This window comes from Protopterus annectens, chromosome 1.part1, assembly GCF_019279795.1.
Source record: "Protopterus annectens isolate FY-2018-M chromosome 1.part1, PAN1.0, whole genome shotgun sequence".
Taxonomy (NCBI): domain Eukaryota; kingdom Metazoa; phylum Chordata; order Ceratodontiformes; family Protopteridae; genus Protopterus; species Protopterus annectens.
Genome location: NC_056726.1, coordinates 278,068,379 through 278,084,720, shown reverse-complemented (window position 1 = coordinate 278,084,720; position 16,342 = coordinate 278,068,379).

The following is a 16,342-nucleotide window of genomic DNA, read 5'->3' as shown; positions in this document are numbered from 1 at the left end:
GTTTTTCCCAAAGGGGATGACGACACAATTTTTGGCATTGAGCTTAAGGCCGTGGTTCTGACACCAGTCGTTGGTCTCAGTGAGGCCTTTCTGTAGGATGTCAACATCACTTGGGGAGTAAATAATAGTTCCCAGCTTGCAATCATCTGCAAACTTTGTCAGCCAGAGTCCCTTCATGTTGGCATGAACTTCGGAGAAGTAGATAGCAAACAGGAGAGGACCCAGGACCAAACTCTGTGGGACTCCACTCGTGACTGGTCGGCAGTCTGACTTGGAGTCAGCTACTTTCACACTGTGGGTTCTATCTGTGAGCCAGTTTGCAACCCACCTAGTGATACAGGGGTTGGTGCCTAGCTTAGTGAGTTTTTCTATGATTCCTGAGTGGGGAATGGTATCAAAGGCCTTGGCCAGATCAAGGTAGGCTGTATGAACCACCTTGCTTTCATCCACAGCTCTGTTGACTGACTCAAAGAAGTCGACCAGGTTGAACAGGCATGATCTACACTTCAGAAAACCAAACTGTGTGGGATCCAGAGTTTGGAGATTCCCTATATCCTTGTTTATTAGGTCCATGATGATGCTTTCCATAGCTTTGCATATCAGACTCATCAGGCTAATGGGGCAATAGTTCCCAGGGTCTGTAGTCATTCCTTCTTTGTGGAGAGGGATAACTGTAGCAGAGCACCATTCGGTAGGGACAAAGCCTTTGGTGAGGCTGTGATTGAACAGGGCACACAGATGAGGTGCCATTTCACTCTGTAGCTCAAGTAGAACACAGCCAGGGATATTGTCAGGTCCCATGGAAGCTGTATTCTTGGCCTTGGACAGTGCTGTTTTAACCTGTGCACCAGTAATACTGGGTGCCTGGCAATCTGCTGGTATTATGATTGTCCTGGGGGAGGGGGAGAGGGGTAAAGTTGAATCTGTCAGCCAGTATATTGGCAATATCTGTTGGCTCAGTATAGGAGGTACCATTGTGCAGTAGCTCAGAGCAAATCTGGGTATTGCCGTGGAGCTTCTTTACATAACTATAGAAGGCCTTGTGGTTGTCGTTACTATCTGCTGCAATTCTGTTTTCATAGTTAGCTTTAGAGTATTTGATGAGGGATCTCAACTTTTTGTTGAGACTGATAAGGGTTTTTTTCCAGTCTTGGAACTTCACCTTATTCCACATCAGTTTCCTCCTTCTGTTGCAGAGTTTGTTTATGGCAGGGGACCACCAGATTGGCTTCCTTTTTTTAGAGGAGAGCATCGTGATTCTATTGGGTATGGCAAGATCCATGCATTTGTGTACGTATTCATATAGTGCATTGGTGTATGATTCTGCAGTCATGCAACTATTCATCATTTGCATGGGTGCCGTGAAGTTACCCACCTCTGTTTTTAGGAGCTGAAAGTTAGCTTTGGAGAAGCTTTTCATGGTGGTTGCCTTTGCAGGAGGGGATGTGGATTTCCAAAGTGATTAGTTTGTGGTTGGATCTAACCAGGGAGAAGTTGACTATTGGCGTAGAGCAATGGTCACCCATGTTAATAATGACCAGGTCAGAGATGTTGCTACCTCTAGTGGGGGTAAGATTGAGCTGGTCCAGGGCATTGGAATTAATGAATTCTAGGAAATGTTGGGCAAGTGTATTGGTGCATGAGTAGTTTTCCCAATTAATGGAGGGGTAGTTGAAGTCGCCCAGTATGAGTGTTAAGTTGGACCCTAATATTCTCCAGGGTTATTAGGAATGACATGTTTGGGGACCTATAGCAGGCTATGACCTGAATCACTGTCTTATCCAATGTTAGCTGCACCTGAAGTATCTTTGATGCGTTATGTTGGGTTACCAGTCTGGAGGTGTGTTCATCCTTTATGAATATGGAAACACCATCGCCTTTGGAGCTTCAGTCCAGTTCTGAGGCCAAAAGGTGTGGAATGAGTTATAGTCTGGTAGTGCTGGGCTGCTTACTGCTGCTTTGAACCAGGTAGTTCTATGTTACAGCACAAATGTCAATGTTCTCCATTTTAAGGAGTGCTTCAAGTGAGTGCATTTTGAGATTTAGACTTCTAGCATTGAGCAGCATGACCCTCAGATTGCATTTGTTTGTAGCTGTTACGGTGATAATTTGGTCTTTGAAACACCGGCTAAAAAAGGCACTACAGGGGTGGCAAGAGTCTTGGCCAGTATCTGGAAGTTCAGGGGTGACAAATGTAGGCCATCTCTGGCAAAGCATCGAGGTCTGTCAATCATGTCATCCCAGGCAGACAGATACTGGATCCCCTTAGAATGACACCAGAAACCTAGCCAGTTGAGGAAATCAATCATTTTCTGCTTGTACTGTGGTATTATTCTGGGTGATGGTAGGATGCTGCTCAGGGCTAGGATCATACCTGCCTGGGATACATAATCTGAGAGCTCCTCCATGTCTCTTTTCATGTAGTCCAAGGAGGTACATCTCAGGTCATTCACACCACCATATACAATGACAGAGTCATATTTGTATCTGTTGTTGAGGGACCTGAGTGCATGCATTATGTGGCAGATCCTGGCACCTGACAGGCAGCTGGCTGTTATTTTCTCCTTATTCAACCTAATGGGTGGGACATCAGTGTGCCTCACTATCGAGTCACCTATGACTAGTGTGTTGGGCATGCTGTTTTGCTTTAGGGGCTTTGGTTGAGTGGCACACTATTTAGGAGAGTTATGTGTCTCGTGATTAGTGTTGTGTTGTGGTGGTCAAGTGCATTTCTGCCTTGGAGGTCTCTGCTGCTTGCGTAGATTTTTATTGAGAACTTCTGCGAAGGTGGGTGTATGGTTTGTGTTTTTATATGAAGGCAGTGCTGGTGTGCGTTCTGGAGGGCTATGTGTTCCATGTGGTGTGGTGTAAGTGTTGACTTTCTCCTCTTTACCAGTTATTCTGGTCTTGGCTGGAGAGTGCGTGGCTTCCAGTGTGGATATATATCTGCATCTCTTGCAAGTTTGAGTGTTGGGAGGTAAGAGGAGAGGGTTGTCAGTGTACATGAGGCAGTTGCTACATTGCTTCAGGATGCCCACATTCACCAGGTTAATAGGGGAAAGCACAGGGAACTGACCTTTAGACATGCTTGGAGGAGTGGGCATTAATAATAAGTACTGGAGCTGTTTCCTTGTAGAATGTTTAGTGCTGGTAGCACTTTTGTGTACTACAATAATTGCTACATGAAGTCTGTTAAAGTGCTAGACTAATAGACTAATAGGCTAGTAAAAGTGCAGGAGAGGAGAGATATAGATATATACATACAGTATGTGTGTATATATATATATATATATATATATATATATATATATATATATATATATATATATATATACAGAGAGAGAGAGAGATGTTGACTTCTGTGTTTTCGATATATGAGGTTGATGTTCTTGCACTTATTAATAGTGCACCCATATTTTTTGGCCAACAGCTCAGTTTGTCAAATCCTGTTAGGTTGTGCCTCTTTAGTCAAACATACTACTGGTCAACCTTTCAATCAACAGATCAGAAAGATGTGTGATTTTGCCTCTGCAAGATTGTGGTACTGCAGGTATTAAAAAGACGTCCCTTCCCAGCAGTTGTGTTATCTCAAAGCTGGTATATCTAAAGTTGTTTGGGTATGCAGGTGCAGCCTCCTCACAGGGGTGTTGCAAGGCTTGCCGCCCTCTAAAAAACAGTTTCAGGTCTTTCTGTTTTTCTTGGTGTGTGTGCATGTGTCTATGTTTATTTGTATGTCTGTGTCTGTGTGCACCAGCACAGTTTTGGATTGAAGTGCAAGCTATATAAGTGTCTGAATGCATTTTTGACTGTAGATTATCTGTATTAGTGTTCCATGTGTCATGGATTCAATTATATTTTTTGATCATATATGTAGCAATCTATGTTTCCTTAAATTGCTTTATTTATTTATATATATGGTAGTTCTACTAGTACAATGCCCAAGACAGAGAGAAACTAAGCATAAAAAGGGATTTTAACAGAGACAGTGCTTTAAAAGAGAATGTGGGGGAATAAAACTGTTGCATGAGTAAGTCAGCACCTTGCATGGAAAATGTACTGTCCCTTTTAACAATAGTAACCCATCTACAAAGTAATTTATTTTGGTATTGCACCTGCATCTTTTTATATCCAGGTCAGCCAGAACATACTAAGATCATAGGATCATAGGAAGTTACTAGACTAATGGCCCTGGGGCCCTTACAAGCCTAGCCAAGTTCTACCCTTACTTCCACAATTAGCACCAATTGCCCCCGTCCAAGAGAGACACAGGTGGAACCCCTGGGGTGAATTTATGGTTACCCATTGAATCGTCTAGATTGCATTTGAAGAGGGCTAATGAGGTGCTCTGTTTGACATGAAGTGGGAGTCCATTTCAAAGGTGTAGTAACCTCTGGAAGACAAATCTGTCCCTCCAGCATGTCCTATTAATGTCACATACCAGGTTAATGTCTTTAGAGCGAGTAACCCTTGTTCCATTTGACTTGTGTGATGTGCAGCATTTCCAATAAAGCAGGGTCAAAGACTGCCTTATATGCAAGGCATAGATTGCCTCAGCCGATCCACATAGGACAGATGCTGAAGACCTAGAATTTTCCTTGTGAGGAACCTTTGTGGTCTCTTCAATTGCTGCAGGTGCTTGGAAAGGTACATACCAAAAGGGGCATTGTACTTAATTATTGTCCTGATGAGGGAAGAGTACAGAGAGGTTACAAATTCTTTTTTTTTAATGTAATGCCCTTACTTATGAGATGAGCAAATATAGAATGCCCTTCTTACCAGTGTGGAGAGATGGTGATCAAAGGTAAGGTTGCTGTCAACCTGTGTGCCCAGGTCTCTCACCACTGCATGCATACTTAGGGTGTTGCTATTGATGTGGTAGTTAGCAGGAAAATTGCACTTACCAAATGGGATGATAATACATTTTTTGTATTGAGTTTAAGGCCATGACTTTTGCACCAATCATTTGTTTGTGTAAGACCATCTTGTAGGATGTAAACGTCCTTTGGAGATTCTATGACCACTCCCAGTTTGCAGTCATCAGCAAAGTTTGTCAGCCACAGACCTTTAGTTTTAGCTTGTACTTTGGAGAAGTAGATTCCAAACAGTAGAGGTCCCAGGACTGATCCTATTGGAATTCCAGTGGTTATAGGTCTGCTGTAGGAGGTGGATTCCCCAGTTTTGACTATATGAGTTCTATCAGTGAGCCATTTAGCGACCCGTCTAACGATATAAGGGTTGATACCTAGCTGGATGTGTTCGTTAATGATGCCTGAGTGAGGGATAGTGTCAAAAGCCTTGGCTAAATCTAGGTAGGCTGTATGCACAGATTTCCCCTTGTGCAGGCCTTGGTGACTGTCTCAAAGAAGTCCACCAGGTTTAACAGGCATGATCTCCCTTTGAGAAATCCAGACTGAGTAGGGTCAAGTATTTGGAGATTACCTATATCTTTGTTGCTAAGGTCCATGATGATTTACTCCATGGCCTTGCAGATAAGGCTAGTCAGGCTAATAGGTCTATAGTTCTCAGGATCAGTGGAAGTACCACCTTTGTGCAAGGAGATAACAGTGGTAGTTTTCTGTTCAGCTAGAATGAAGCCGGTGCTTAGACTATAATTAAAAAGAGTACCCAGTGGTGCTGCTAATTCTTGTTTGAGCCAATATAGGATACAACCTGGGATGTTATCAGGTCCCATAGATGCTGTGTGTTTGGCCTTAGAGAGGGGGTTTATGACCTGCTCTTTAGAGATACACGGTAGAGGACAGGTGGTAGGGATGTCATGGAGCATGTGTGGTGGGGACAGGGGAGTAAAGTTTTCACAGAACCTGATGACACAGTTTGTTAGGTTGACAATTCATGGGAGTCTGGAATGTACCTGTGTAAAGAGATGAACTAAGGCCAGAGCATTTAAGTCTGAGATGGGAGTTTGCTTGGAGAACTGTAAAAGCCAGTGGAAGTGCTAATGACAGAGATTCAAATTTGTCTAATTTTAAGACTTTCAGTAAAGACCTGTAGTAATTCTGACCTGTAAAGACTTTGTTTTGAGCACCTCAGTGTTCCTACCCTTCCACACCACCTCTGCATTTACTGTGTTTATCCACCTGTCTCTCAACTTTATTTAATGTTTCCTTCAGTAAGTAATCCTTCACATATGTGCACCTGTGAATAATTATGTCTGTACAGTTATGACTCGCTAATGTTCAAGACACTCATTTGTAATTAACTGCTCTGTATATTAATGAGTAAATGGCATTCTTTTTATAATCACTTTCTGTGAATTACTGCACTACTATTATTCTGTATGTTTTCATGCATGCAAGCGTACCCAGGCTGTGGCTAAAATGGATCCCCTGCGGATTAGCTGACTACCCCTGTAAACAAACAAACAAACACACAAGCATAAATAAACATGGTGTTAGTTAGATAGATACGTAGCTAGATAGATAGATAGATAGATAGATAGATAGATAGATAGATAGATAGATAGATAGATAGATAGATAGATAGACAGACATAGGTAGATGAGCTTTGCCACTGGGACAGCTAGTAGACTAACTGCTTTATCTATTGGTTGAACTGCTGTTTTATTTTACCTGTTTGTACAGTTTTTGTTTTAGCCTATTTTTATTTTGGGGCAATAAAACTGTTTATTTTCAACAAAGAATACTTAAAACACCACATCTTATTGATTCAGGGGGCAAGCCCTGAAGTTTCAATTCCACCTGCTGATGATAAGAAGTGAGAATAAATCCTGAAGGTAAGTAAAAATATTTTTTCTGCATTTCTGGTGTTAAACCATACTGCTTTTGTTGTGTTATGCTCACAAGTGGTCTACAGTCCAGAGGTGTATTATGGGTATCAGCAAATTGTCCCAGTGGAGACGTCTGAAGCCTTTGTGATAACCACAGTGTAAGAGCTGCTTCAGACAATGGTTACTGCTGTTAATGGAATGATAACAGTAACCAAACTGATGGTACAACTAAGGCCTTCTCTGCTCAAGTCTCCTGCCAATGAGAACATCTTAAAGCCCATGTCGTACCATTTGATAAAGTAGCAAACAAGGAGGGTGGGAATCATTCCAGCTGGGTTTGAAAATTGGCAGATCACTTCACAGAAGAACCCCTCTGTACTTACATGGACATTTACTAATTATTTATTTATTTATACTTTGTTTACCAGGAAGGTCCACTGGGCTGATCAGAACCCATTTTCAGTGGAAGCCTGGGGAGAAAAGCTCCACATATAGCATACATTGGTGATATTCATACAGCAGTGAATACATTCAATCAGCAGTAATTACATAGAAGAGTGAAAACACTCACTTCAGAAGTAACTATAACAGTAGATAAGCACTCAGTAGACAACAATAGACTATAGGTAAATAACAAGTACAGAGGCAGAACATTATAGTGCAAATTTCCAGGTATTAGAGCAGTAAGGAATTACAGTGAACATTATAAGATGGTAGCTATGGAGACAGCACTTGTACTCAAAACTTTAAGGAGGCTATGTGCATGTACAGTTCCAGCCAGAAGATAGGTATTCACATAATGAAGTTTTGACAACAGCAGTGTTTTTATTTGTTCTAATTGATAATGGTAGAGCATTCCAATTTTTGGCTATGGAGCAGGAGTAAAGAAGCTGGGCAGTTGGAAGGTTTGACTTATGTACTTGTTGCAAATAGGAGAGGTAATGTGGAAGTTCAAGGCATTTTAGAGAGCGTAGAGCAATGCAATGATGGGTACAATATTTGGCATTAGTTGCAAACTTGGCTATTTTATTGTAACAAGTCTCAAGCTTAGCCTTTAATGAGGATTGGAGGTTGGTGAGTAGTGGAGCGCCGTAGATAAGTGAGGGCAGTAAGTAAGTTGAACCAAGGGTTTGTTTAGTTGAGAGGCTTAGGAAGTGATTATGTCTATGGAGAATTCCTAGCTTTTGATTGGTTTTGTGGATATTATGTTGTATATGCACATCAAATTTGATATGTTCTTCTATAGTGACTCCTAGACATTTTGTATGGCTAACAATGTTGATTTTTCAGTTACTTTGAGAATATGCAGAGAACTTACTTTTGTCTAATAGAGTTGCTTTCTTAGGGGTGAATAGTATGATCTTGGCTTTATTTGGATAAAGGGCTAGGCGGTTATTGTACATCCAGGTTTCAGTGGTGGAGAAAGCAAATTTAGCTTTGTGTTGTAAGTCAGAAACTGAGTCAGCTGAACATATAATAGTTGAGTCATCTGTGTACTGAATAAGAGATCCCTGAGTCATGGAAGAGTGGAAATTATTAATGAAAATGCTGAATAGGAGGGGACCAAGTATACAGCCTTGGGAAACTCCAGTAAAGGTGTTCAGGTATTGAGAGATGGAGTCTTTCCATTTGATAAACTGTTGTCTATCTTTTAAATAGCTTGAGAACCAGCTAAATGTGGTGGTGGAAAGTCCAATGGTAGAAAGCTGGGTTAAAATTAAAGGGTGAGAAACAGTATCAAATGCCTTAGATAGGTCAAGGAAGAAGGTCGCAACTATTTGCCAATATCACAGATTATGTTTACTGTATCCATTAAAGATATAAGGGCAGTTGTTGTGCTATGGCCTGACCTAAATCCATGTTGGGTGGGTGGCAGGAGTTCATAGGTTCATAGGTTCATAGGTAGGCACTAGGCTATCGGCCCGAGGGCCTACATAAGCCTAGCCAACAAGGTTAAGTTGGTTATGAAGAAGAAAGTGCAGAAGTTGAGTATGCATTCATAGCTCAAACTGTAATGAGTTTGATAAAGTAAGAAAAAGTCTGTTACCAAGGGTGGGTGTCATCTCGGAAATACAAACCCTTAAGTTTCACAATTAGACTTTCTTTAGGAACAAAATGGTAGGACTACAATTGTTTGAACTAAAGTAACTTGTAAACTTATGGTTAGATTTGGAAGGCCTTATGAGGTCGCTCCTCTGGGACAGTGATCAAGGAGCCTCAATCCTCACCACTGACACCAGTGAGGAATGTTCACTGAGAAAAAATTAGATACACATAGTATTTCAGATGCAGCTCTCTGCACCAAGTACAATTTTCCTTAATAGCACACAGGGAATGCACACTCCAGGCCTGGGGTTGAGCTTTCTCTCCAGATCCCAAACAAGACTCTCCACAGACACAGCTATAGAGTGGAGTCAGCCGGGTGTTCCAAGCCAAGTCCTCCACCACCCTCTCTGTGAAATCAGTGCTGTCAGTGTCCCTGTTCAAAGTAGCTGACACACACACTCTGTTTAAGATTTGATTATCACACACACACACACACACACACACACACACACACACACACACACACACACACACACACACACACACACACACACACACACATACCTGGGAAAGGCTGGCACAGCTTACCCACTTTGCCACCTTCACCCAGACTATAAGGTAGCTACACTGCCACCAGAACACCCCAATCCAGCTACTCTAAGGCTCTTACCAGGAACCCAATTGCTCTCAGTAAAATTAATACTTATACAAATGGTAATGTTTGATCAATCAGCAAGACTTTCAGCAATGTGGAGCTGCAGTGCTACTAAATAAATGCAATTACTCTCAAAGATTAAATATTTTCTAAACAAACAGTCAGAGTGAAAGGTATAGATATATTTAATAATAAATAATAAAATATAAAACATGAAAATGCTGAATTTCTATTTACAATAAACTCCAGAGTTTCATTCACAGTAAATATAAAAAACAACACAGATGAAAAGACTCAGTCAGATACAGAAAAAAAAATGCTAATCTCACTATATTTCCTAACTGACTAAAGGATTACTATTCCCTGGTTACTAAAGCAAGGCAAGATGAAGGTAGAAAAGTGTGTCCTGTCAGGTCTCAGAAAACAGAGTGCTGAGTGCTTTTGACACACCTGAGTATTAGTATCTAGAATCTAAGTACAATTTCTGTGCTGGCTACAGAATGACATCACAATTGCTCACCTGACTCTGTAGTTCCCACACTACCCCACCCACTAGAAATTGAGCCAGGATGTGGCAAAGATCTGTCACAATACATACATCAAACTTTTCTAAGGTTTAATACAGCATCTGGAAGCTATAAAACAATTCCAACACTTCCACCCTTCCTGCATTGCGTCTCTGGTTGCATTCAGACATGTGAGATAGCATCTTTATGGCCTAAACCAAGTAATTTAATTTCAGGCTATATTTCTTAAGGTTAGCTGGGCTGAACTTAACCCTTCCCTTCCAGTATCCCCTGTTAAAATATATATATTTCATACATTACTCAAATTGACTCCCTAATGGCCTTTAAAGCTGCACTAAAAACCCACTTTTTAAAAAATCCCAGCTCTACCTGTGAAATACAATAAGCCCCCTTAACGTCTCAAACATAATTTACTCAGAACCTGCTTTCAACCTTCTCTGATATCTTTCATCCTCCTCTGAATCTTTATTTCTCCTAGCTATGATATGTATCACTGTACTAAGTTCATTGGCTACTCTCATGTGGATTGAAATTATGTTATACTTTTCTAATGTATATTATTATTCTTCTGTGATTGAAAGTATATTATTGAGTACTCCATATGTATCTATTCAATTCTGTTTTTGCTTTTCTACCTGTTCCTGTGTAATAATTGCATAATATGAAAATTTATTTCAAGAAATCACCTGCTAAAGTAGTAAACAAGACTAAGAGTAAAAGGATGGAGACCATGTCTTCTGTTTTTTTTTTTTTTTGTTATGTTTCAGCTGGGGTAAGCAGGGGCATATTCTTGAATACTGTAATGGAAAAAGTAAACCAGAAACTCCTGTACAAGCACCTAGAGAGTCAGGTAAGGATAAAGTGGCTATGGAATGTGATAAAATTGTGACGGGTGCTTGAGAACACTTTCTGTTACGCTAACAAAATTTATGAATTGCTTGCTAAAAATAGGTGGGCAAGATTTACATAAGTTGCTAGACTCTGGCAGCATGATTACTCCAGTAAAAGAACAGTATGCCTGTAGGAAGAAAGTCCACTCACAGAAGTCTATTGAGGTTATGTACCCATTGGTAGAAAAAATGACATCCAGTTACCCAGTTGGCTGTATAAACCCATTTTGGAAAGTTCCTGCACCTGGTAGCCATGGTTCTCTATATCACCTGTGACTTAAGTATTGGGAAGGACTTTCTATTTTTAAGGTTCTTTAGGAATAGTGTAAAGGAAGAATTCTAAGGAATTTAGTAATGACATCGTTGCAAAAAAAAAACAAAAAAAAAAAACAAATCTGTTCACCAGCATAGAGTTAGATGGAGCCAGAGGTTCTAGTTAACCTAAGGTAACAGTAGAGGGCCCTGGAAAGACCAAAATAATGATAAACTTATCTAGGGAAGGGTAGGACTCCTGCCCCTACACTCCAGAGGCAGCCAGCAAAGGTAAAGAGTGATGAGCACCCAAAGATGCGATAAGGTCCCAGGAACCTCGAGGTGGGATGGGAGAACAGGACAGAGTAAAGGTGAATGGTGAACTCCTGCAAAAAAGAGTGGGGCTTCAGGTGCAGGAGATGCCAGAGAACAAATTTTTTAAAGAAGTGGAGTGAGTTACCCTTCTTCCGAGAGGAGTGGGGCATGGAGACTGTCTTATGTGCCTTAGTAGGATAGGTGGCAGAAACTTACATCTCTGAGGTGCACAAGAGGAAGAGGATCCCAGTTTGTCAGCTCTGCAAATAGGTCGGTTACATTAAAAGGGGGCCCAGTGGGAAGATGAAACCCTGAGCTGTGCTTGAGAGAGAGAGAGAGAGAAGAAACGTATACAGTGTAGTGGAAAATATCTCCTATAAGGCCTCTCCCAGTCTATCCACAAGCTGAGTTGCAAAATGACCTGATGTGTATGGTAGCAATTGAGAGTGATGAAATTACACAGCAGTTGATAGTGCCCAAGACTTTTACAGGTAATTTTGATAATGGCCCACAACCATGTCATGCAGGAGGTCATTTGAGCATAGATAAAACTAAGGCAGGGTCCTGGCTAAGTTTTATTGGCCAAGCATCCTAAGGAAAATTGAGAACTTTTGTGCCAGTTGTCCAGAGTGCCAAATGAAAATCGCTGTAATTGAGATTCCTTTCAAAATAATTGCTATGAATATTACGGGGACCTGATTCAGGCCCAGAAATGGATACCAACATATTTTGATAGTGTTGTACTGCACTACTCACTTTCTAGAGGCTATCTCCCCCAGGAAAGCTAACTCCAAAGCCAAAGCAAAATAATTGGTGGTATAATTTTCCTGACTAGATATCATGAAAGACATCCTAACAGAAAAAAATATATATCTTCTGTGTTCAAAATCATGCAGAAGCTCTGCCAGTGTTTTCAGGTAAAATAGCTAAGACAAAAAATCTACCCCTCACCCCCAGGAAGTATTCTTGAAAAATGTCATAAAATAGCTGGGAAATAGTGGGATCAACTGTTGCTTTATTTCATACATTCAGACAAGAAGTGCCCCAAGCCTCTTCAGCGTTTAGCCCCTTGAAACTGCTGTATGGTAAATGCCTCAGGGGGCTACTAGATATAGTTAAAGAGGTGTGAGAAGAGAAAGTGACACCTTTATGATTGCATTAAGACATTACACTAATTTACAGGAGATAATAAAAGTAGTAATGTCCAGTGTGCGGGAACATATGGAGAGAGAGTGTAAAGTAGTTATCAAAGTGTCTACAGTAACAAGGAATTTTAAGTAGGAGACCACCAAATCCTCGTTCGAGTTCCTGTGATGGAAAACAAGTTCTTGGTCAAATGGCAGGGACCCTACAAGATAAAACAAACAAATGAAGTGGACTATAACATAGACGAAGGCACAAGTGAGTGTGGTAAGCACAGTATCTGAGGTCATAGACTATAAACAGGAAAACCAGATGGAAGTCACATGAAGGCAATAGTGGATGACACCCTTTCAAAATATCCAGAACAACAAATGCAAAAGTCCTTATTAATGAACAAAGGTATTTTTTCTGAGTTTCCTAGGAGGATGACTGTTATTAAACACCACATTGAAACAATACAGAAGGGAAATCTTAATCTAAAACCAGAAACAAGCAGTTTGAGAGAAGGTGCAAAAATGTTAAAACTGTAAGAAATGAGGAATCATCTGGGGACTGGGCACTCCTACTGTGATAGTACTGAAACCAGACTGTACTGTCTGATTTCGTAATGACTTCAGAAAGCTCAACAGTATCTTCAAGTTTGACAGCCACACTATGCACAAGGTAGATGAGTTGGTAGGGTAACTATTTATTTATTTATTTATTTATTTATTTATTTATTTATTATTTAGATTTCTAACTCTAGTGAATTTGACAAATGGATATAGACAGAGCCCCATAATCAATAAGATTAAGGAAAAAAACTGCATTTTCAACAGCAGATGGTCTCTGTCAGTACATTGCCCTCTCTTTTGGCCTCCATGAAGCCCCATCCATGTCCCAAGGAATAAGGGATCATATACTGAAGCCTTCACATTCCTATTCTCTGGCCCTTTTGATGATGTAGTGATCTTCCCAAAATCTGAGCTGTGTTGGGTTCACTGTTAATGCTCCAAAGTGCAAGGTAGGGCTGATCAAGGTGTGGAATCTTGGTTATGTAAGTAGGAGGGTGTTGACCAAACCTCAGATGGAAGAGAAACAGGCCATAAAAGAATAGCTAATTCCACAAAAGAAAAAAAAAAGAAACAGGTGACAGCTTTTTTTGGGGGTCTTGCAGGATATTATAGAAAATTTTCCCCAGTTTAATTCAATGATTGTCTTCTTACAGACTGAACCAAGGGAAAGTTGCTTGAGCCTGCCAGGTGATAGTAACTCTTTGAAGGCTTTATTGGCAAAGGGTAGTCTTAGAAAACCATAGTACAATTTGTTTTAGGAATACTGAATCTCCCCATGAAGCAACCCATTATGTAGAGTGATATTGTGGATGCCAGGATTATTAATAGCTTAAAATTTGACTAGGTATAGTTAATGTGAAAGTAGGAAGGAGCTGAGGGTGAAACAGAAGGGCAGAAAACATGGAACAGACAGGAGTCATAACTATATAGTGTACACACACACACACACACACACACACACACACACACACACACACACACACACACACACACATATATATATTTATATATGCAAGTCTGTGATTTATCAGACAACATGGGTAAACTCAAAAAACACATACAAAAATACTAATTATACCTTAAAACTAGAAATGATGATAAGTCCCTCTTGTAATAAACGTGATTAAAGCATAGTTTTGTTCTTTCTGAAATTGGATTATGGCTTTCCTTACCCTAGAAATGTAAGTTACAAGGAGCAATGGTTTTGCTTTTCCAGAAACTGTAAAATGCAGCAATAACAGTCAGAGGATTATTATGACATTAATTAATGATTATGTTCTGTGTTCAAGAAATAAAGAAATGACTGATTCATTGTAATGAGATAATATTTTCACAAAAATAGAAACAACTTTTACAGAAAAGCATCTAGAATTGATGCAGTTAATACAGGGTGACATGGCAGATGCTGAATAAGAAATAAATATGACTATAAAAATCACAATGTGTGTAATAAGGAGATATTTAACTTATTTTCACTGCAGTAATGAGTACGTGTTCATTTGATTCTAACATAAACGGTTGTGACAATAAATGGTTTAAACAAAAAAGTTAGCTAAAAATACATTTGTGTTACAGGACTGGCCATGAAATCTGTACTGGATCTACATCTGGAGACAACCTAGCAGACAGAAAGACTTTAATTCAGGAGGCAGATCAAACAAACCATGTAGTAATTCGGGGGCCTATAAGTGTGAATCAGATTATTCTATGAAGATGACACATTTGAGAGTTCACTCCTTTTTAATTTTTTTGTTTGAAAGATCAGTACCAATCAGATGAACAAAATCATTTTCTATGAAAATGATAACAATTATATAACTGGAAAATGTAAATAATTTGCAGTGTTTGAAAAAGTGAACCATCCCTGGGATCACTTAGGTTTACACAGCAAGCAAGCAATCACTGAGAAGAAATGCATGGGATCACTGCAAGGACCAAAAACCAAAGAGAAGTTACCAAGAAATAAACAGTGGAAAAATATTGAACTTAATACACAATGTTCATGCTAATAATATGGTTGTTAACATTTCTAAATATGACTTAGACAATTAAGAATACAGTGTTTAAAAAAGAGGTTTAAATGTTTGTCCATCTACTCAATCTCTGATGCAGTTTTTGACTAATACTGATATATGTTAACATGCAGTTAATATTTAAAGATGAAAATATTTATTTTGATGAACTTTCTAGAAGTAATTTGGCTATGCATGTGTTTGAGATGGCCTGCGAACAAATGTTAGAAAACTAGGATATTCATGCAGTAAGATATAGTCAAAGTTTTATTTTGGGTGAATGGATTAGCGTGTGCCCCTATGGAATAGTCAAACATCTGTAGAGAGGCGGCTGATAAAGGATAAGATGTGGTAGTTATGTATACAGTATATTATGAATGTGCATTGTTTGATATCTTGGTTGATAATATAGCTTATAAGAAGTTAACATATTACTCAGGGAATTATTTTAAGAATTTACATGACATTATTATTTGGATAAGGGAACATGGTTTTTGCCTGGTTGATTATTCAAACTGGCACCTTATAATTTTAGGGCATGGCCATATCTATGGTTATGGTTATTTAATCTCATTTGTTTTCCAGAGTAGAGCAGTGTCTGGTTAAGTGACTTGCTCAGAATCACACAGTTAGGCAATGGAAGCTAAGGGAATCAAACCTTGCTCCCCCTTGTATAGATATAGATACATATATAGATATAGGAATAGATACAGACATAGATATAGATATAAACATATAAGCAACAGGAGCATGGGATATGGATACTCTATATTGGGGGATGCATGGGGGTTTGTCTCCCTGCAAAAAAAATGCTCCTAATGTGTAACAGCGAGTTTCACACATCTCTGGTTTGTCTGCAGGATCAGACTAATTTTTTTCAGTTTCCAGACTTTCAGTGTTCAGTTTCAAACTTCCACCAGGGAACACTTTTTCATCTGGCATGATTTAATACAACTTTAAGAAGGTTTTCAGTGTAAGTAATAATATGTGGGTTTGAATATGTCTTTCCAAAAGGGTATATCCCTTCTGTTTTGGTTGTAGATATGTTGACATATCTTGCCCATTATAAATATTAGTAGTGTTTATACAAGATAATGTATACACAAAAATACGTTTTTACGGTATGATAGATGTGTTCTATTATGTATTATATGAGGGTATAAGTACTGAGCTTTAGCCTATAATAATAGGAATGATTCT